Below are 22,470 nucleotides of genomic sequence, written 5' to 3'. Positions count from 1 at the left end.
GGACGACACTCTGTGACATACGCTCGTGTGTCTTCTTAAACTTCTGAGCAGTTCACTTTGTACGAAATTTGTCATTTGAACATCAGCAATGTGTGGGCAATGCCATGTTCATTCTAGCTTAAAGAAAAATAGAACACAATTTTAAAGAGAGGAAAGGCAAAATAAATAATTGGATTGCTGTTCCCACGCTGTCGATCCTGGATTGGCATCCTACACCCAAAGCTTGTAGGTAAGACACGCGAAATATCACAATGCCAGCACCAACTATAAGGAGACTAAACCTTTTCAGATGCTCATAACCAGTCTGCAGCTGAAAGAAATCCCAACCCCTTTATTCTTTGTCCCTGAACTATAGGCACCTCGCACTACATGGTATGAAATGACTTGTGAGGTTTTCAATCCTGATCAGCATTAATCATGGAAGATGACTTCCAAAACCTGACTGATAGTGTTCGTTACCTCGTTTAACCCACGTCAAAGTCTGGGTGGAGTCCCCTCCTACGTACTCCAGAGAACCTCCATTAAAACCAGTAGAGTTACTCCTGATTTACACCAGTAACAATGGTATCAGGATCAGACAGAAGGATATCTTGTGGAAGCTGAGAAGAAAATGGGTCAACGTCAACGCAAGGGGAAGCCTCAGTGAAGCTCTTTTCTCCTTTGTCAGGTGCATTACAACTGCCTCATCCTGTCAAATCAGCAGAGCATTGGGTAGAGTAAGGACATCTGGCCTGCCAGGCAAACCCTCTGCCAGAATAAAACAACACATACTCCACACCCATATTTTACATTAACATGTTAGGTCATCGTTAACACATTCTGCTCTGCTGCCAAACACGATGACTCATTGTTGGTATAGAGGCTGGGATCCTCAGTCAGTGCCATCTTCTTGGCAAAAGGAAACTGGGCTTCTATTAGCATTCAGCAATTTTTGCCACCCTTAGCCCTGAGGTGTTGCCGACGGGTGGGTTCCTTCACAGTTAGAGGAGTAAGCACTCTGTCCTCCACTGTCATCAGTGTGTTTGACCCTGACAGGTTCTAATTCATATCAGCTCACGTATAGGAGAACGTATTCGTGTGACGTAGTTACTCTGTCCTCTTTAGCTCTGTGCAGGTTTCTCTTCCTACAGCTTAGCCCTCTGGATAGGTAAAAGACAGGCCAATAGGAAAACCAGTGTCTTTACAACTAGCACCTCTTGGTCCTGTAGTATCCACACTCTTCTCTTGGGGACTTTAAATTGTCCTGGCTCCTGTAAGTCGGGGGCTTTACCCAAGCTCATCCACGTCACTGAGTCCCAGTCCAGGATCCTGCAGGCAAGCAGCCATGTTTTGCTTCATCGGACACCTCACTATTGCCTCCCAGGACTCCCTCCTACCATTAGCCATTTTCAGGCCTCTTCCCAGCCCCTTCCTGAGTACTCTGTGCTCTGCCCCCCACCTCCAAATTCACTCCAGACGTCCAGTTTCCTACCTTTATCAGAGTCAAACCTAGGAGCTTGCTCCAATCCTGCATCCTCCAAGTGCCTTTTCCCCTGCATCACCCTAGGCCTCCTGCTCATCTGAGGGAGCCTTCTTGGTCCTCAAAGCTCTTTCCTCTTTCTGCTACTTGGGTGACTGATCATAGCAGAATTCTTCCCTCTTTCCTAACAGCCCCATTCTGCTCCTGACTTCCTCTCTTTGTAGCACCACCCAGCTCCTCCTCAGTTGGAAAGTCATTGTTAATTAGCCCTGACCCTCCTTGCACCTGCAAGGAGGTGATGAACTGTTCTCTCAAGCACCGTTCTTTCTAGTTTTTTTTCCCCATCCATGGGTGTAATTAATTTTGTTCTGTGCACCGACACATGCGAGGATGGGCACTACCAGTGGAAACACCTGCTGCCCACAGTGGAAAGCTGTGGGTGCTCTGCTAATCAGCTGAGCGGTACCTGAATCTCTCCTGGGTGGCCGCCCAAGCACTCAGCTTACGAGGAACACTGCTCTCAAGCCAAAATTAACCCCTTCACCAGCTGTATGGAGTAGAGCCCATTGCATCCCAACACATCGGGTCCCAAGTAAACATTGATGGAAGAGAATCAGATAAAGATTTCTGGCTCCATTGAAGTCAATAGCAAAACTTCACCAGGACTAGGATTTCACATAAAAGGCACCTACTGAGACAGAGAAAGATGTTTGCATCTCTGTGGATTTTTAAAAGCAGCTTTTGCAGTGCAGCTGTCAAGCAATGTGCCCTGACATGCCAGGATCTTCTTTGCATGTAATTCAACCTAATAGACTCTTCCTTGTTCCTCTCATCTGTATCTGGTAACTATCTTCTTCACCATCTCAGTTCTGAAGACTGCTTTGGATTGTCCAAGCCTGAGGCATTTCCTGGATCTTTAATTTTGTTCTGGACTATTTTCTCCGCCCTTTTAGAGCTTGTTATTACTTGGACTTATGATGGCTCCTCTCTTTGGCTACCTATGCACTGCATGAGAGCTGTGTTTGTACAAGAAGTGAGTTATCTTGATGTAAAACCCTAGGGCAGACATGCATGGATAGTTTTTACCTCAAAGTAGCTCGTTAAGCGTGGATGTGGCCTTAGTGTAAAATCCTAGTGGAAACATGTCACAGGCACCTTTCACTATACAAAGTCAACCTTATATTTGGGCCAAGGGAATATAAGGTTAATCTTGTCACAGGCACCTTTTGCTATACACATCTCCACTATGACTTTACACCCAGGCTATATCCAAACTACAGCCCTTACATCAGTGCTGCTGTGGCACTTGCGGTAGAAATTCTGTGAGGTGGCAGGTGAGAGCTCTCCTGTCTACATCAGCACTTATATCGATCTCACTTGTCACTCAAGGTTGTGGATTATTGAAACCCCTGAGTGAGGTGAGTTATAGTAACTTGGGGTGTAGACAAGGTCAGAGACAGAACAGAATAGGATTTTTTTTGGAAGGGCAGATGTAGTCTTTGTGGTCCTCTTCTGGAAGAAATTCCACTTCTTCCATCGCATTGTTGAATATGGCATCTCACACCATTCAGCAAGTGGGTCGTGAAGAATTCAGGCAAAACCAATATAGGTTGAACCTCACTTGTCCCACACCTTTGGGACCTGACTGGCCCTGGACCATAGGAGGTCAATATTGTCTAGCAAATTACCAACTCTTCCACTGCTTATTGGGCTCTTAGAAGATGTTTAGGGTAAATTACAGCTAAATAAGAGCACAGAACATTGAGAATCAGGACCGGCGGCTGTAACCAAACTTTATGGGAACATGGGAAGCTTGGCCACAGCCATGATAAGTGGATGTCCAGCTAACTAAAATCATGCCACATTACATATATCGGTAGACGGGAGGGGTTCACCCTGTATTTTAAATTCCACCTAGACAGCAGCTGCCAACAACTGTACTGTTCTCCAGTACGTGCAACTTCTTAAAGTACTCCAACGGTTCAAATTGCTTCTTTGACCATCTGAACTTCACCTCCATCTTATGATAGCTTCGTCTTTCAGCTTACAATCTTAATTACTCCTAGAAGCAATTACTCATTACTCATACACATTCAAGTAGGCACGCACACAGAGAAAATAACAGGCATTTATGTATTGTTGTATTTGCTTTTCTAATATTTATTTCTTGCATGTAGACAGAAGGAGATTTCTAGGCTACGTATAATTTGAAATTCCACTCCACAAATATTTCAGAAGAACAGCACCTGCTGGTTTTATGGCTTGTTCTAGACAATCTAAAATACAGCTCAGTATTCTTACCTTAGCATTAAGTAATAATATAAAAACTCTAACCAAAGTTGTTTTAAGTATAAAAATAAAAGTAACTGAACAAATCAGCCTGAGATTTATACAAAAGCTTACTGATTACTTGCTTTTCACCTGTGATAAGATATACCACTGCACAGAGAATAATCATTAACATGGCAGATATAGGTATTTTGCAGTGCATTAATTAAATATTTGGTGTAAAACAAAATAACTCATTGTACAGCAATAAAACTGTCCCTTCCCCCAACAAAATTTAAATAATATATCCTTGTGTATACGATATTGAACTTGTTTGGAAAGAGAATATTCGAAACCTGAACGATGCTGGGCCACCACTCTGAGTTTGCAGCTAGGCAGACAAAAACAATAGTTCTGAGAGGCGTGACTTGACTAATTCACCTCCACAAGCGAGCTCTGGATTCATATTGGCTGTGTCTACATTACCATGCCTCTTTCGAAAGAGGCATGCAAATGAGAGAAATCGAAAATGCAAATGAGGCACAGATTTACATATTTGGCACCTCATTTGCCTATTCTTTCAAAAGAAGAAAAGCAGTGTAGATGCAGCTCTTTTGAAAGTAATCCCCATCTTTGAAGGAACCCTTCTTCCTAAAAAACAGGAAGATGGGTTCTTTCTAAGATGGGGATTACTTTCAAAAGAGCTGCATCTACACTACTCTTCTTCTTTTGAAAGAAGAATATGAAAATGAGGTGCCAGATATGTAATTCTGCACCTCATTTGCACGCCTTTTTTGAAAGAGGAATATGTTTCTTTAAAACTTGTGTGTTGCCTTTTAATTTAATTGGAATAAAGTTCCACAAAAATGAAAGTAACATTCCAGCATGATCTAAAATTTAATCATGAAAGGAAGTTTTTTGTTTTTTTTTTTTAAAAGAGGTGAGGGGTTCTTGTAGGCAAGGGTAAAAAAGTAATTTTTCTTGCAAGTACCCATCATCTGCAATCATAATTCAAGCAGTAATAACCCACACAATAGGGAGCGGGAACTGAAATAACCTAATTAAGCGGCGGCCTTAGACTAGTGTAGTGCATATTTGCATTCATAGCAAAAGTTTTTCAAATGCCTCTTGGCATAAACTCAATCTCCACCATGGCAATTCTGGAGTTTGTCTTGTTGAGTGGGTTAGTGAACATGCCTTCCAGAGGTTATGGTCTGATTGCAGAAGGACCTCTTTGCTAAGCAGACATTGGCGTGACTTCATTGCCTATACCATTACCAACTTTTTACACTGGAGCATCATTTGCACAGTTCTCTATGTCAGAGCTTAATACCAAATGCCTGAAAAGGTGCATCTTTCCATTGCTCATAGGCAATCTTACGTTTTCAGCCTCACTATATCATTAAAAAACAGTTTTATCAGTGGGGCTCTTAATCTTGTCCCATTAGGGCTGCAGCAAATCAGGCAACAGACCATGCAGATAAAATGGGGTAACCACTTCTTCTTCTTGTGGGGCTGGCAGGTTAGCTATTGCCTGTAGTTTCGTTTGTCGTACCATTGGTGGTTTGATTGTTTGCGCCATGCACATGCAGTCAGATTAATTTCTGCGCTGTGGTTGCCAAAAAGACATTGGAACACACCAGTGAAATGGCTCTCTCATATCACTCTAAAAATTCAACTGCTGGAAGTTTCCCTTGCTGCCCGACAGTCATAATGTGCCCCTGCAAGACAAGGTGCAGAGGACGAACGCAAGTACTAGGCGACTCAGAGTTCAGCTCACCCATACCCGTCGTTTCCAATCACAATTGTAAACAACAGCTTTGCCTGCTAGGTGGCACTGAACATCCACTGCGGTTGGGAGAGGTTTTGCTGAACAACTATCAGGGTACAGGGGCATGCCAGCTCCTGAGTTCTCTGTTTTTTTCTTCCTGCAGTGACATGTTCTTTTCTGTGACGGCTTCACTGCTGACCCACAGGGAAGGGATTCGATTCTACACCTCACAGCAATGCGTTGTCCTACCACTCCTTTACCATGAGCATAAGCCGGCCACCAGCATAACTTTGCAAGTTTGGAGGTGCTTTAAAGTCCATCCGTGGGGAGTTTGTATCTTTACATTTACTACAGCCCTGAAAACCCTCTGAGGTTTCTTCTACCAGCTCCTGTTTTGAATCTAAATACTTTGCCTGCAGTGCTTCCATCTTGTAGATAATATTAAGGTCTACAGATGCTTCTCTGTCCCGAAACAAAGGTGGGATATAATTCCAGCCAAGATTACTAGTTCTTTAGGTTCTATTCTGAACTATTAATATGCTATTAGCATGAAATTTGCTTGGTGTATTTGCACCAGACCCAGTGTTTTCAATTTACCACCATTCACAGGACAACGTCAGTGTCTTTGTACAGCACCTGGCACAACAGATCCCACTTGGGACCTCCAAGGGCTACAGCAGCATATAGATTAAACACAGCTGCTAGAAGCACCAGTATCAAATTAGAACTAGAATGGTCATCTTCCTCAAGATATCACTGAGTACGAAACTTTTCCCAAACCTTACTCACATGTGCCACAGTCCCCAGGAAGAGTGTATTTATGCCAGTGTTGTCTTTCTCATCTGATATTGCTGTTGTCCGTGCCTGAGTAATACTTTTCCTTGGCACGTGGCATTTGGATGGCATCACCCGGGACTGTCGTGCTTTGCTAAGACACACTCTCCATTTTGTGGTCTATCTCTTGTATGCCTGTAAGTCCAGTTCAGGTGGAGATGTAGACAGAGCCTGTGCCCAGCTTGCTCCAACAAATACTCAGCTGTCCACACCTTCCGTGGAAGGTCTAGGTCTGGATTTCTCATTAGCTCCTATTTAACCCTATAACTCTTCCATATATATTAAGCTGAACACAGATGTGTCTCATTGCACTATTTTCCACTATGCCAACTTCCTAATTTATAGTTTTGTCTCATCACCATCAGGTATTCGCCTATCTCTCCATTTCCTTTGAGCATTTCTTTGGAGTGGATGTGCCCAGAACTGGTCATCCTCAAACCTAGGGTGATTTTGGGATGAAACTAATTTCTAACCCTGGCTAAAACAGCTTCCAGATTTGTCTCTTTTCCCTGATGAGTGAACACGCCACAAGGATCCATAGCTCCAGCTGTCTGCAAGGCCACTTGCTTTAAAATACAGCTGGAAACCACTCACATTTCCACCAAACCCCACCCCTCTGCACCTTTTCCTACCCCCTAACATTAGTGAGGCAGGACTCTTAAACTGATCTATATCTCATTTGCTGTCTTGTAGTCACCATCAGTTCTGTTCTTTTCTCCACTGCACTGCAGATCAGACCCTTCTGACACTCTGTTGTGATCTGTCTTATCTTTGTTTTGTCCATTCAGGCTCATCTGGTAGAACTGAGAGACCTCTGAGACAAAAAACTTTCAACAGCAACTATGGAAGGAACTTTATTATCAGACAAGGCTAATGTGGGCTGTGATGGAGCTTAACTGCCTAGGTCTGTACAACAAGTCTCTGAAATACTTGATGTTTCTAGGGCTTTACCTTCCAATTCTCAGACACTGCAAATGACAGGATCAACTTCATTACTGTAATTACTCTCCCCAGTGTAAAAGGGACTTAGGTAATGGGCAGTAGTTTGTCTTCTTAGAGAAACCCCGTAAGACATAATTTCTCATCTGCCCTCGGCACAATAGGAAACATAAATAAAAAGAAAACACCCAATAATTTTTAGGTGGAAGCAAAAGAATCTTATATCTACCTGCCATAATATATGGTCATATATGTTGCTTCCTTACTGGAGATTAATTAGCTAAGTTCTGCATAACATTATGAAATGTAACATATGAAAATGTAATACTAAATATTATCCCTATTTGGTATTACATGCATGTTGCTGGCCATGCTCCTCAATCTGGAAAATCCAAAGCTTTCCTATCAGTTCACATTTGGAAAATTAAAGCCCTACCCCTAAAAATAAAATAAAATAAATACGCACGTGCTTAATTTAAGCACCTAGTTCCATTTTGTTCGAGAAATGTATTCATATGCTTAAAATTAAACACATAAATATTTGCAAGACTAGGGAAGTAAATCCCAAATTCCCCTGTCAATAGCTTTCCAATAAATAAAATAAACCTTTAATTCCTATTGACTTCTTGGGGCACAGCCTGTGTCTCTATTTGTGTCTTCTATGATACAGAACGCACGGACAGAGCTTAACAAATACATACGGGTAACAAACGAGGAACATACAGCTTGCATTGTACATTTCTTTGGTTTTGCAAACAGCATGAAACTATATTTTTAAAAGAAAATCTCAGAACACTTACAGGTCCCATTCCCACCAATTCTTTTATAGACCCAGTCAAGCTCTCACCGGCAGAGGAGAATTAATCTCCACAAATGCCTTTATTAACTGCTGAAAATCGGAACGAGGGTAGCAACATAGAGAGGACCATAAACAAGTGCCAGGGTGCTGGGGTTGAATTCGGAGGAGTGGGTGGTAGGGGAAGAGGGTGGGAGCAGCCCACGTCCTTTAATGGGAATTACAAAGCTCGCTGTCCCTCTCTCCCAGCTCTGCTGCTGCAACATTTATTGCAAAAGCAGGAAATTGCTTATTACCAAATTAGCTGGCGAGAGGGCAGGAGTTGATGTGTTCTACAGGCGCAGCTGAGTCGCTGCCTTTCTCTCTCCTTCTCGTTCTTTTTGTTCTTCTTCCTTTCTCTCCCCCTCCTCCTCCTCCTCCTCTTCCCCCTTCCTTTTTTTTTTTTTTTTTCATTTTGGCTTCTATTCAAATGTGGGTCAGGGGTGAGCAGCGCTCAACGTCACAAGCTTGCAAGATGGCGCTGAGAGGAAGGCTGTGAGATGAGGAACAGGCTGGGATAAGCCGAGAGCCGCAGGGGGAGCCGAGCCGCTGCTACCGATGCAGTACAACGAGCAAGGTAACCAGGCCCGGAGGGGCTCGCGAGACCCCGGTTCCGGGGGCTGGAGGCGGCCCTGCGGCGGGGGTGTCCTGCGCGCAGCGCTGCCCGGGTGCCCCTCTGCTCTTTCGGTGCCCACTGCAAGGGGGACCCACGGCAAGGGGCGGCGTTTCTCTGCCATGCAGTGCCCATCCCTGGCAGCTGCTGCTCCCCTGCATGTGCTGTCCCCGCTGCTGGGGAGCGGGGCGGGGAAGTGGCTTCATTTTGCTGTCTCTTCTGCTGGCAAATCGTTGCAATTTGGTTGCAGCGGCTGGAAACTTTTTTTTGCTCCCCTCCGCGCTCTGCCCCTTTTGCTCAGCCGATCTGGGGGGGCTAGGAAGGTTGCTGCAGCTGTTGCTCGGAGGAGCCTCCCCCCCCCCCAGCCCCCGGAGTAGCTGCCCCCACCCCGCCCCCTGCTCGGAGGGAGTGATGGCTGGGTCTTTGGAAAGGGGTGCGGGGCTGGGGGCGCGTTTTGCCCTTGCCTGTTTTGTGCGGGGGGGGGGTGTCCCGTGAATTCCCCCTCCCCTCCCCTCCCCTCCCCTCCCTACACACACAGCGGGGAGCTGTAAGGAGAGGGAGGTCCAAACGGAGATGGCACTCGCTGGCCACTGTGCTGCTTCCCTGCCGCCCTCGGGAGCCCACGGGCGAGCTTTCCTGCCCCCCCCCCCCCCTCCGGCTCCCACCCGAGGCTCAGCGGGATCACCCTGAACTTTTGCCCCATCTCCTCCCCACCGCCCGGAGACCCAGGCAGGGAAGGAGCCGCCGCCGCTGTGCCTTTGCCTTCCCGGCTTTTGTTTTTGACTGCACCGTCTCCAGTGCGAGGGTCGGCTCCGATGCAGCGCTACAGGTCGGGGCTCGCTGGGACCCGGGGCAAGAGCCCCCCCCCCGGGTGCCTGTAGCCCCCGAGCTACCTGGGGAGCGGATTAAAAGCCCTCCCGAGCGGCTGCTCAGTCGGATCCGAGCGTAGCAGGATCTGCTCTCCGGCGCGGGGCTCCTGTCCCCCCTCAGCTGTGTGCCACGTTCCCCGCCCCCCCGGGCACAAAGCCAGACGCGCTGCAGTCCCCGTTGCGCTCCGGGCTCAGCCGGGGGACCCTCCTCTGTTGCCTTTTTTTCCCTCCTCAATGGGGGCTCGCGCTTCCCAGCGCCGTAAGGATTCGACCGGGCGCGAGCCACGCTCCCCCCCCCCCCCCGCCCCCCGCGCGGAATTGTGAATGAAACCTCTGGCGCCTGGGAAAAGGACGGCGTTGGGAGGGAGCTGCGGCAAGCGAGAGCCGCCCTTTATGCTCGCTGGCTTTCGGTGCAAGCTGGGCAGCGCCGGGGTTTAGCGGGTGACCGGTGCTGCGGTGGCGGGGGGAGGAGGCCAATGATTCCCTTCTGTTTGGACTTGTCCCACGCAGACGTGGGCATCTGCAAGTGAGGGGTGGAGGGGTTTCCAGCCTGCCTGCTTATCCCTTTATCAGTCCTGCCAGCTGGGGGCTCTTAGTTGGCTCTTTTTACAGCGCATGTAGCAAGTCCTGCCTCCCTGAGGCAAGCGGGGGAGGCTTTTATTTAGGCGCAGCCTCGAGTCTTTTGTGTAAATTAGAACCCACTCCGGGGTTTTATGACTTCTGCAAACTTTTTGCTCGGGCAACTTGCAATTTCGAACCCCAAGCAAAGCAGCTGCCTCTTGTTGTTGGGAGGGGCTGTAACTTTGTATTCAGTATCTGTGAGGTGTAAGGGTGTAGACCTCAACATAAAATTAATGAATTATATATGAAACCAAGTCTGTACCAGCGAGCTACTTGGATCCGGCTGTCTGCTACTTAATTATCAGATATGTTCAATGCAAGGAGCTTAAAAAAACTAATTAATAAGGTAATTTAGGACAAAACTACTGGGTTCTTAATCTTTCGGTTGAAGGAAGCTTAAAATTCTGCAATGTACTGTTTGTGTCTCCGTCATCTAGCTGAATTTTATACACCAAGGGAGAAAATAATATACTCTGGCTATCTAGTTTTTGCCTGGGGGGAAAAATACTTAATTTTTGTGTAATAAATGTACTGTCCATATAAATAGCATAGTCAGATTTTTTTTTTTTTTTTTTTTTTGTGACTTAAAGCTATTGCTTATGCTGCAGCAGTTCCAGAGAGGGAACCATAAATGGCTCCTTAGGATCATATCACAGCAACTCTGCATGGAGAATATGACATATGAAAGGAAAATTGACTTATTTCCACAACTGCAAGTGGCCTCCTTTTTCTGCCTTTTCATTAGCAATCTAATCCTAAAAGCATTAGAAGCAATTATTTGTGCTGGTGCCTGACATTCTAGGTCTCATTTATTTAAATCAGTTTAACTCTTGAGGGTTGACCCATTAGGTCAAATCTGGCTGCCCTTTGTTATATTTATTAAAAAAGGAAGAAAGAAAAGAAAAGGGGGAAAAAAAAACCTCCCATCCCCCTCAAACTTGCCACCTGCCACTGGCATATCATTTTAGTTATGGGGGAGATCTGCGTTAAGAATAAACTGCTGCTTACATTTGTTACATTTCATTCAAACATGGTGTCCCCCACCCCACCCCCAATCATAAATGTTTTGGTCTCTTGAGGTCTAGGATATATTGTTTAATCCAAGTATGTAGAGGTGCAAAAGGGAGGAAATAGAGAATGTGAATGCTGAGTGTTTTCTTAATTTAGCCTCTTCATTCTGAGTGAAATGTCAACAAAAATTCAAATTATTCCCTCTTCCCCCACCTTTGAAAACAACTCTTTGGCCAAAGATCTAGGAGAGATTTATTTACATGTTTAATGAATAAATGAATAACTCACATTATTCACATATGTTGCTGTAGAAAGTGACTTATAGATGTTTAGACTAATATCATAAGATGCTTGAAGTGCTTGGCATCACGTGGTGTGTTGTAGTGGCGGTACTGAATTGTTTGGCAGAGGCCAGTGTGTGAAAGGATAAAGGGGGTTAGGAAGTATCAGTCCTGGAGGATGTATGGATCAATTTATTTTGATTAGCATCACACTACACTTTTTTTTTTATAATGGTTTATCCATTTTGGTGGAATGGATGGAAAAGCCCCCAAAACAGCCACGGCAGTCCAATCCAATCAGTATTTTTGAAAATCCAAATTTTGAATTGAGGCTGTGTTGTCAGTTGTTAGACTCCAGCATTTTAAAAACTTACAGTGCTGTATTACTAATCTTTTGACCTTGTGGAATATAAATGAAATATATAGCTGTGTTTTGATTCCCACCCATGCTTCTGGCTGATAGGTATAGAGGAATAGAATAATGCTTTTAAGTGGATGCACAACTGTTCTCAAATCAGAATGTCTATTTGCATTAATTAATTTCATTGCCATCCAGGGTGATGGATTTTTTTGGCTTGATAGACAGTGTGTCTGGATACACGTATAAAGAGCACATTCAGTTTCCCTACCACATACAGCCAAACTTTTGGTCCATGTGCAAAATTGGACTTTATCATAACTTACTGTTCCATTGTCCCCCAACGCTACTGCTGCATCTCATGATTTAATGGCAGTCAGAAATCATCACCATGAAGTGAGTCTCTGGATTTCAACACAGCAGCAGATGTGGTCTCGGAGTGGGAGAAAATGGAATTGCATTTGCAATGCAGCCATTACATAAGCTATACTGTGACAGGCAAAGCTCTGGGAGAAGGGGGGACCGTTTCAGCATCAGTGGACATGTCTACCCTGCTGGGCTAGGAGAAAAATTAACAGGGCTCAGCTGTGGAATTGTTGATGACAACGGAGTCCTGGTCCAACCACAAGATTTTATTTTTTTTTTTTGGGGGGGGGGGGGGCGGAGAGGGGGGTGGAATTAAAAAGGTTTCCCTGTTTTTTCTGGCCATGATTGAAAATGAGTGTATCACTAAGGCTCTTCAAGTGAGTTTACAATATACTCTGCATGGCATGGATAGTACATTTCAATAGAGATTTTTGTGCCCAGTGCTGCAGCTACTGGGGTAAAGTAACTATTTTAAGCTGCTGCAAGCATACATGTAACTTTTTCCTGCCTGAAGTAGTTCAAAATCTGCTTCAAGATATTCTTTTAAATTGCATTTTCCTATGAAATTGGCCATTCAAGCCTCCATCAGAATGCTGGTTGGAAGACGAGAATGTTTTCTCTGAAGAACATGTGTGTTAGAAGCTAGCTGTCAAAATTAGCAAAAGTTAGTCACGTTCATTTATTTTGCAATTTTATGGATGGAAAATTCATCCTCCGTTGCTGGTTGTTGGCAAAACTAGGAGAAAAACAAAATAATGAGGTCGGTCATGAATTTGAAACCAATATAAAAGTGACTATTACGATAACTGTAGGAGGGAGGCTATAGCGCAGCAATAGCTGTACCTGCTTTAAGTGACAGGTGGGAGAGAATTTTGTTTGGATGAAGGCCCAGTGTTGGCCACAATCTGCAATCCAGGATTAATCCCCAGTGTTTTCTTTCTATAGATCAGATTTCCTATTTTGTTAGTAAGCACAGCCTACTATGCACTTGAAGTCAGCTGTTCTGGAAGGGAAGCAAGCGGTTTTGCATTACAGACATGACAACCCTAGTGCCTTCCTCGAGCCCATATTGTTCAACGAGGAAGTGGTGGAGAGTGGTTCCAAGTACCTGCAGATCTCAAACGAGGGCTCTCCTTGCAGATCTGAGTTAATTGAAAAAGTATGGAAAGCAATGGGGAATCTGACTTACCCAGTCCTACAGCTCTTACACTTCTGGTTGCTTGATGTGTGTGTTGGATGACTTGAGGGGGACCAGGCTGCACCATGCTACACAGTGTCTTTTATTATTAGCTTTTTTTAAATAATTGGAGCTGAAGGCTGTCTCTGCTCGTGGACAGACCTGTGGTAGAAAACGGTTGTCCAAAATGAGGCCACTTCAGCTGATGCTGAAAGGCATTCTGCACAGAAGGTTCACCTGCCATCATGCTTTCTGTGACAGTGTTACTTGTTCAGCTGGGTCCAGTAGCCAGCATGATGCATTCTATATCCAGCTGGCGTTGAAAGCCTCCTTTACAGAAAAGCAGGAAATCCGTTTCTGAAACCTGCTGTCAACAGTGGATCCTCTGCCTAATACCTCTGGACTTAAAAATTGGGATGCATCATTTTTCATTTCTTGCTTCTTTGCTGAAAGTTTTGAGATGTACTGACAGGGCTCTCCTGGCGTGAGGTAGAACACCACCCTGTAGCTAGTGCAAGTGTCCTGTGGCAGAACTAGCTTTTGAAAAACCTTCCACTATTGCCCTAGCTGGTTCTGGTAGAGAAGAGGTAGCATTGCACTGAATCAGACTGGCTGGAGGCACGATCAGTCTCTTGAGTAAAGGGAGAAGGGGTAACTTTCAATAATAGGGGACCTTATCAAACCAAAGCAGTGCTGCTTATGTTCCAAGGTCAGAAGAGACCACTGTGATCGCATTGTGACCTCCTGTAGAACACAGCTCACAGAACTCCCCTGCCTCCCACAGCTAAATAACAGCACAGAACACTGAGAGCCAGGACTGGTGGCTGTAAACAAACTTTATGGAACCATGGGAAAGTTGGCCACACACACGTGGTCGTCTGGCTAACTAAAATCATGCCAGATTATGGATGTTGCCAGGTGAGAGAGGGCTGGTCTGGAGAGGTTCAGCCTGTATATACTTTGTTTACATTTAGCCAGGATAATATGCATATCTTGTGTGTGCCCAGTTTACCAAGCGATCTAGCTCACTTTGTCAGTGACCTGTCCTCTTCATTCTTTTCCACTCCCCTAGTTATTATGATACTGACAAACTCTATCAGTGATTGTTTTGTTTTGTTTTCCAGGTCATTCACAAAAATGTTACACAAATGAGGGCCAGTCAGTTGGGCAGTGTTTCCCAAGCAGGGTCCCACGGAACACTGGGGTTCCATGATGTGAAAATAAGGGTTCCATGAGAAAATTCCATTACAATACCTGACTCCTCTGTGGCTCCCTACCCTGCTGCCGCTGAAACAGTAGAACTAAACTGAATTGGTTCAATGGCTGGCAAGGTGACAGAAGGGATCCGGCTGTTAAACCAACTGAATTTAGTTACATTATTTCAGTGGTGGCAGGGTAAAGCCTGCAGATGGGGGGAGCGGGTTTGAGGGCCAAGGAGGCAGAGCCTGGGAATGGGGTTCTGCAAAATTCTTCTGCGTTGGAAAGGGTTCTGTGGCCAAGTAAAATCAGGGAAACGCTGCCCTGGGGAAACCCTCCAGAAATCCCTCTTCAGTGGTGATTCCCTTTTTAGTTAGTAAGTGCCTTTAAAAACTGGCTGTGTGCCATGTTAATTTTGCATATTTCTAGTCTTCAGTTAAAATAGTGTGCTATACCAAATGTCTTAAAGATACCTAAGTATATTGCATCAACACTACTGCCTTTATCAATGAAACCCTGTAATCTCATCAAAAATATACAGAGTTAATTTGATGGGCTTTGTTTTCCACAAACACATGTGGCAGTAGCTGTATCATCCCACCTTTAATTCTTAATTAATCAAGTCACATATCTGCCTCTCCATTGTCTTGCCCAGGATCAATGTCAGATGAAAAATCTGTAATTACTCATGTGATCCAATTTACCCTTCTTAAATATTGGTGCATTAGCTTTCCTCTAGACTTTTGAAATGTCCCAGTATTCCACAACTTGCTGAAAAATCAAACATTAACAGTCCAACAAACTCCTCGTCCAGTTCTTTTAAATTTCTTAGATGCAAATTATCTGAACCCACTGATTTACAGATGTCTAGCTCTAGTAGCTACTGTTGATATTGTTGCAGCTACGTATGCCAGGATGTGAGAGCGACCACGTGGGATGAGGTAATGTCATTTAGGCTACATCTACACTACAGAGATTTTTTTTTTTTTTTTTTGAAAGAAGCCCTTCTAGAAAACGTCTTTCAAAAGAAGCTCTTTTGGAAGAGTGCATCCACACACACAAAGCGGATCAAAAGAGTGATCTGCTCTTTCAAAAGAGAACTTCCGTATGGTCCCCCACTCTCTTGTAAGAATGGACCAGGGATCCAAAAATAGGTCCCATGAGGACTGCTCATCCCCCCCCCGCCAAAAGAAAAAGGGAGGGCAGCGGCATGTCTACCCATGTTTCCTTTCAAAAGGGGGCGCTCTTCCTGAAATGGGAAGGGAAGAGTGATTTTTTTTTTTTTTTTTTTTTTTTTTTTTTGAAAGGAGTGCCTTGTTCTTTCAATTTACTTTCCAAAGAACGCTTTTGCTGTGGAGATCCTCTGCTGGATCTTTCGCAAGAGCACCCTTCTTCCAAAAAATCTTTTGAAAGAACTTGCTAGTGTAGACGCAGCCTTAGTGGACCAAATTCTGTTGGTGGAGAGAGAGAGGAATCTGTTCCCTCAGTAATTGCTGTTTAATGTCCTTGCAACGCAAGAGTGTTGCCACATATGACTACAGTATTTTTTCGCTGAATGAGGAACAGAAATATTTATTGATCACTTCAGCCTTTTCTGTCTTATTGATAATTCTATCTTTTCCACACATGGACAAAACCATTGTTTGTTTGGCTTCTTACAGCTTCTAATATACTTTTAAAAACTCCTTGTGGTCCTTAACTCTGCTGACCATAGACTTGCTTTTACTACTCTGAGTTTTAAAAGCGAGATGTGGTACAGGGGCCATTAGAAATGCCCCATCACTTAAGTTCATGTGCTGTACGGCTTGCAAGCCCAATTCACTCTAAGGCTGCCTTTTCATACCTTGATATGAAGAAAAAACTTCACCCATGAAACGTATGTTAGTTTCCTTCCTCTGCTTCCTTTTTTGCAAAAAAATCATTGTCCATGAATCCATTCTTCATTGTGCCACAAGAAGATACTGTCCTATAGACCTAAAATCATTATGCTCGTTAGTCTTTCTGTGTGCTGTCAAGATGCCACTGGCCCATATTTCAGTTTGGTCAGATTCTGTGAAAGTTGTGGATTTTTTTTAGATAAACTGCTTGAGTTTGTGGAAAAAACCTTCTTGTTCCCTTTCAGAGCAGAATGAAATCTGTTGATAGTTTCTGAGGTTGTTGACCCTACACAGCCTAGTTCTCAGAGACAAATCTGTAAGTTCTTTGTGGGCAGAGATCATCCCCACCAATGTCTGTATACTGGAGAGAATATATTCATTAACTTCTCCCTGTGAAAGTTCTCTGAGCTCTGTTCTTACATGTAACTTGTGACCTGTGGCCACTGTCGCACAACGGGTTCCTTTTGTCATAGACTGCCACTGGTGTTGTAGCATTGTGAGATCTGTAGAATGTCCGTTTGAAAGTCATTTCACTTGTGATGTGAAACTGGATTTCGGGTCACCTGACTTTCCCTGAGCTGTCATTTCTCAAAACTGATGAGTTGGTTTAATAAATGGCCTGATGCCTTTTATTTTCAAAGGGGGGAAAACCTTGCTCTGCCGTACATTGATTCACATGAATGCCCCAGTGGCTTGTAGGTCACTTTTTTTTTTTTTTTTTTTTTTTTTTTTTTTTTTTTTTCCCTCTGAATGGTCTTGACTGGGACTCAGGAGATCTGGGGTCATTTGTAGTTCTGCCACAGACTCACTGTGTGACTTAGGATAAGCCACTTAATTTCTCTGTGCCTCAGTTCCCTGTCTGTGAAACCTGGATGATGTCCTTTGTCCACTTTAGCTCTACACTCTCTGGAAGTAAGGACTGTCTTTTGCAATAGCTTTGCGTATTGGGCCCCCACCTCAGTTGAGGGCCTTTAGAGGTTTAAAATTATTTGTATTATGGTGGTACCTAGACTATGGGCAATGCATCCTAAACGGCTAGATCTGTGGTGTTCTGCAAAAATACTCTGTGGATGAAGTCTTTGACACTCAGGGCTTTGCTCTTGTATGGTTATTAAATCAGTCTTGCAAAATATGAAAATTTGCCATCCTGAATATCAGATCGACTTGCCTAACATTGCACAATGATGAAAATGTGAATGAGATTTTATTCCCCTCTGGCAAATAGCTCCTTGGAAAGATTCTCTTGCCCCATCTACTTCTTCCTGGAAGTGTCCCCAGATAATTTGAAAGTAATCATCTGTGTTCCTTTAACCTCTGTTGGGAGTGGTTTTTCTGTCTTGTTCTTGTTTTTCCCTCTTGCGTTATGTGGTTTGGTGCCAGCGTACATTGTGATTTAATGGCCTTAGAGATTCTTGGAAAAGCACTTCCGTTTGCTCTAGGTCAAAATTGTATTGGCAGCGAAACTGACTCCACTATTTACAAGTTGGCAGCTTTCTTAAGCAGACTCCAAGAAGAGCAGCAGTTAAATTCATGTTGCTGTCCTCCATCTGACCAAGTTGCTGAGGTGTTTGAAAATGTTGGCCTGTTATAATGGGTGGGACTCATTGCAAGAGAGAGAGCCTTGCAGAGCTTCCCAAGTGTGGTCTGTGGACCACTTGACAGTGGTTTGTAGACAGCTGGCTGCTCACTTGATGCTTGCATTCGTCATTTCCAGTTATTAAATGTCAGCAGCTGTTGTAGTTGCTGCAGTGCTATTACTTGAGCACTGGTTAGAGGCAAGGTGGTCCATGCTTGGAAGGGAGGAAGGCTACAAAGCAGTCTCATTTTTTAACTTGTAGTATGCAGTATGGAAAGCCTGAGAATGTCTGGTTTCATGGCTAAAACAAAGGCTTCGGTGTAATGATTCCCAAAATTACACAGCCAGCTAATGGCAAAGGAAAGTCACTTACCCTCATGTGCCTCTGGTCTTCCATCTGTGTAATGGGGATGATATTTGAAAGATGGGTGGATGTTCTCCTAGGCTTTTTCCTTCATGTTTTCTGAAAGGAAAGCAATAACAGCGGCTGCCCATTGTCTAATTTCTGCTGGGGAAAACTGCCAGATTATTTCAGGCTTAGCCTAGTTGATTCTGTCGCCTGTATCTACAAAGACAGCTGGTTAAGAAAAAAGTTTTGAGCTTACAGTACTGTACAGCAGTTTGTTAAATGGAAAGCTGTTTCAGGGTTGTGGCCAGTGACTCTACATCACAGGAAAAGGAATATATACAGGCACTTTACATTAAAACAGTGGTGGTTATAGGTTGAAAGTGGTAGATGATGTATCCTTGTATAGCATTTCTCTCCAAAGATCTCAGTGTTTTATAAATCATTAAGCCTCATAACCTCTCCTTTCAGATGGAGGGTACTGACCTCCTCTGTGCCTGCGATCTGAAATACAGCAATGTGTGACATTCCCAAGGTCACCAGTGAGTCAAGGGTAAAGCCCAGAATAGAACCCAGTGCCGTAACCACACAATCATATTTCCTCCCCAAGTAGAACAAACGAAACTGAAACACACAGCCAGTCTGTGCCTCTCTTCCCCTCCTGGCGTCTGAGGGATTCAGATGATGTGGTCTCTCTAGCTGAACCCTATCTGAGTAGGGTTCTGTGAAACATAACCTCATCCAACAGAGTCGAGGGCAGAAACCAAATCTGCCCGTGACATTCCCCACCCCCTCTAATAGCAGGGAAACCAGCTGCATCTCTGGGAGAGCCTGACTTTACTGATGGCAGGGTACTAAACCAGCCTAGCACATCCAGATGTATGTGTGAGAGATTTGGATCCTCCCATTGCCCCAAGACACACACGCTTTGCAAACTGGTTCGACGAGAGAAGGGACAGGAGCCCAGCCGAGTGCATGCGGGTTTACTGACATGTAGTTGCTCCGATATTATTCAAAATACTTGCTGTCTCGCCTTTGTCTCCTCCCTGATCATACATAGACCCACTCGGGGTCTGACGACTTGATGGCATTCTCGCTTTCCTCTCCAGGCCCTCCTCCAAAACCTCTTGAAGTAACTGCAGTGCATGTGCCTGTTTTGAGGTGGAGAGGAAAGCTGCCTGCTTTTAATAGGTTTAGCCGGTCAAAGTGGTGAGTAAGAGGGTATCTCTTAGCCCTAGGGCTGTCGATTGATTGGCTGAGGTCACATTTGTGTAAGTGAGAAGGTAGCAGCTGTCCTTTTGTGGCATGCAGCAATTCAGGGGAAGTTTCAAAAAGGCCCCTCCACTCCACCCCCAAGAACTGCCGCATGCCTCGCTATGCGGTTTGCCCTACCCCCCACCCTTGTCTGCATCTCTCGAGGTTGGGGAGGAGCGATTAGCATCTTGGCCAGGAGCTCGTATATTGGCACTGGGAGTGCGAGCCCATCTCTGCTACATGGAGTCTAAATTATTGGAAATGCGTTGGTCATGTTCGTGCTAGAAAAACTTTCGGTTCCCAGTCTCCCAGAAGGAGGGAATGCCAAGGTCTGAAGGTATCCTGCTGCTTCAGTGACTCCAGTACTGTGCTGTACAGATATGTCTGCAAGGCAGTACCTTGCTGGTTGCTGTAGTAGTGGTAGGCTTGAATGGTAAGGGAAGGGTAATGTGAACTCCGTGTACAGTAAAGCAGAGAAATCAATTAATTAGTGCAAACCAATTGTCGGTCAGAGCTAAAAGTTCAGCCCGTGTAATCCTGTGATAGAGCAGGGATGAGCAAACTTTCTTTGTGGGCCCCATTTTTCATCCCTGCAATTAGCAACTGTCCCCTCCCTCTGCTCCCATCTCCTGGTCTAACATAATCCAAGCTGATGGAAATTTTTGGTTCTACTCATCTGGAGGAGGAAAAACAAAACCTTTTTCAGCATGTGTAAGAGCAGAAGTCTGTAGAATGTAAACCTTTATTAATCGGTATATAAGTGTGAATACGCAGACACACAATAGCGTGGTTCAAAAATTTTAATGAGCTGGATGAGTCTGAAACCCAGCATCCGATTGTGCTGCACCTCCCTTATGAAATTTTACTCCCTCCCCTGAGAGGGCCCGTCCCCCAAATTGCACACCCCTTCGACAGAGTGTAGAGTTGCTCGTTGCATCAAAAGTCTGACTTAGTGCCACAAATAGACATGGTAGAGCTCTTGGCAACTGACAGGATGTCCTGAAAAAGCAAACCAGATCCCTGGCCTAAGGAGTTTGTCATCCGAAGGCTCAGGTAGGGTCAGACTCCACAAAAGCTTGGGCTCTTCTCCAGACAGTGACTGCTGGAGTAAGGGATTGCACAATCCACTCTTGGGAGCGGGTGCATCGTAGCTATGGAGCAAAAAAGAACTGCTGGTGGCTGTATCTCTCACATGACTTATGTAGTGGGCTCTTGACAAAGGTCTGGTTCTTACACTGATTCCTTGCAAGGCCTTGAGCACGTTCATTTATTCCCTGGGATGATTACTCCTGCTGTAGAATGGATAACTACAGTAGAAGAAGCACTACAGATACATATGCAAATGCTCTGTGCACTTCCAAGGCAAAAGTCAGATGGACTTGTTTGTAACTGATGCTTGGTGCTCTCCTGTTTCTTGGGTTTTGGGGCTGAAGATGTTTTAATATGGTCCACAGGGATCACAGCTGACAGGTTGAGACAGATGCATGGGGCCTGTTCTCAATCTTCCCTCTAATTTTTTCCATTCATGTGCGGAATGAATTTTGTCATGAGCACCAAATGTATGGATGTGCACCATCAGAAGCACATGCTACTGGCTGTGGGAGCTCTGCCAATCAGCTAGGCAGCACCTGCATCTCTCCTGGATGGCCACCCAAGTGCTCAGCTTACAGGGAACATTGGCTGTTTTGTGCTCTGTGTGCTGGAAAGGGAGTGGAAACTGCCTGTAAGCCTGCTCCTGGGGATCTCAAAGTGTCGGGCTGCCCCACTCCGTTGGGGGGAGGAGTGGGTGGGTGTGCAGGGCAAAACTTTAACATGGGGACTGCTGCAGAGCCTTGGAGAGTGTGAACTGAATGTTGGTTCTCTTCCTGCTTTCAGGGCTGCTCTTTGTCTTGGTAGTGTCCCTAGTCTGGCAGAGGCAGCTGAGCTCAGATCTGCTCTTCTTTCTCCCTTCTCCCAGTCAGGCCGGAAGGCAGGTGGTAGACCCAGAAGCACTCTTCTCCCTCCCTGTGATGCAGCAGGGGGAACTGCAGTAGGAAAGGAGCAGCTGCCTGTCTGGAGTATCCCATTTTGACATTCGAGCTGCTGCAGAGGAAGTGGTGGGGATAGCTTGAAGTGACTCTCTCTCCTTTCCCTAGCAATGGGGCTAGCTCAAACCCCTCACTGGGCAGATTGCTGAGGACAGTTTAGGGAGGGCATGTTCCAAGTACTCACCCTGTGCATGTTTTCTTCTTTGACTAGTCGGCCACAGGCCAGTTTAGAGGCTGAGGTAGAAGATGACTCTCTTCATCTGGTAACTTTCAGGATTTTGTCCTAGTGCCCATCGTTGCAATGCCTGTGTGCTTTCCATGCAAAATAGATTGGCAAGAGTGAAATTTCCAGTGAACTTTTTGGGGTCTCTGACTCTTCTTGTCTGTCCTTTTTTCTATTTTCCCCTACATTTTTTAAAACTCCCCCAAAAAAATCTCTGAACAGATTTAATGGCATTTGATGAATTACCGAAAATCCTTCTCCCAGATGGACCATTTGGATGCAGAATTTTTGGAGTTCTCTAGTTTATTTCCAGAACATGCAACTCTCACTTGACATAATGCAAAAGAGAGACAAGGTAATATCAACTTATGCAATATCGACATAATGCAAAAGAGAGACAAGCTGAATCAACTTTATGTTTGAGAGAGAAGCCTGCAAACTTAGAGCTTGTAAGCTTGTCTGTCTCTCACTAATAGACGGAGCTTTATTGGCTCAACTTCCACAAAGGAAGGGGCATGGTAATGAGCGAGTTGGGAGGATGCTAAGGAGGCATTGCCATGAATATGCA

At 44.9% G+C, this 22,470-nt stretch overlaps 1 protein-coding gene across 1 annotated transcript in view; it reads left to right on the top strand.

Annotated features, from left to right (window-relative positions):
* Positions 1–8,616: 8,616 nt before the first annotated feature.
* The window catches only part of HIC2 (HIC ZBTB transcriptional repressor 2), a 108,604-nt gene continuing 94,750 nt past the window's right edge, over positions 8,617–22,470 (top strand). The window contains exon 1 of the mRNA XM_075012728.1: positions 8,617–8,683. The gene's annotated coding sequence lies outside the window, so the exon portion shown is untranslated. The remainder of the gene's footprint in view (positions 8,684–22,470) is intronic.

The sequence above is a fragment of the Carettochelys insculpta genome, chromosome 18 (genome assembly GCF_033958435.1).
Source record: "Carettochelys insculpta isolate YL-2023 chromosome 18, ASM3395843v1, whole genome shotgun sequence".
In the NCBI taxonomy this organism is placed as follows: Eukaryota; Metazoa; Chordata; order Testudines; family Carettochelyidae; genus Carettochelys; species Carettochelys insculpta.
Note: the sequence above shows the minus strand (reverse complement) of the source record. Positions and strands in the feature narration are given on the sequence as shown.